Source organism: Pteropus alecto, unplaced genomic scaffold (genome assembly GCF_000325575.1).
Source record: "Pteropus alecto unplaced genomic scaffold, ASM32557v1 scaffold152, whole genome shotgun sequence".
Classification (NCBI taxonomy): Eukaryota; Metazoa; Chordata; class Mammalia; order Chiroptera; family Pteropodidae; genus Pteropus; species Pteropus alecto.
This window is the reverse complement of record NW_006432227.1, coordinates 3,263,212-3,263,726: the sequence shown is the minus strand read 5'-3', so window position 1 is coordinate 3,263,726 and position 515 is coordinate 3,263,212. Positions and strand designations below refer to the sequence as shown.

Sequence of the window (515 nt, the reverse complement as noted above, 5' to 3'; positions counted from 1 at the left end):
AAACTCAATTAACGAGAGAAAGTTCTATTAGCAACTCTTCTAGATTTGAAGAGAAGATTATAGTCTCTTAGAGTGACTCCTATAAATACTTGTTGGATGATTAAAATTCAAATATTTTATTTTTTGATTAGATAGACAAGCAGAGAAAGTGAAAAACAATTCCTGGTCTAAAATGTTTTTCTTATCAGGATGCTACTGAACTTTAAATAAGCACCACTGGGATAATTCTTAGGGATTAAATTACTATATTTTAAAGAAACTTTTAAAGTCTACGGTCATACCACCCTGAACGTGCCCAATCCCATCTGATCTCGTAAGCTAAGCAGGGTCGGGCCTGGTTAGTACTTGCATGGGAGACCACCTAGGAAGAACAGGTGTTGTAGGTTTTAAAAAAATAAAATAAAATAAATATAAATAAATAAAAAGAATCTTTTAAACACAATATGTATTATTGGAGAGTAGGTATTCCAGTTATGCACATTGATGATATATTGATAGCGATGTATTGAAACCAT

At 31.8% G+C, this 515-nt stretch overlaps 1 pseudogene; it reads left to right on the top strand.

Annotated features, from left to right (window-relative positions):
* The first annotated feature begins 267 nt into the window (after positions 1 to 267).
* On the top strand, positions 268 to 386 carry LOC112475900 (annotated as a pseudogene).
* The last annotated feature ends 129 nt before the right edge of the window (positions 387 to 515 follow it).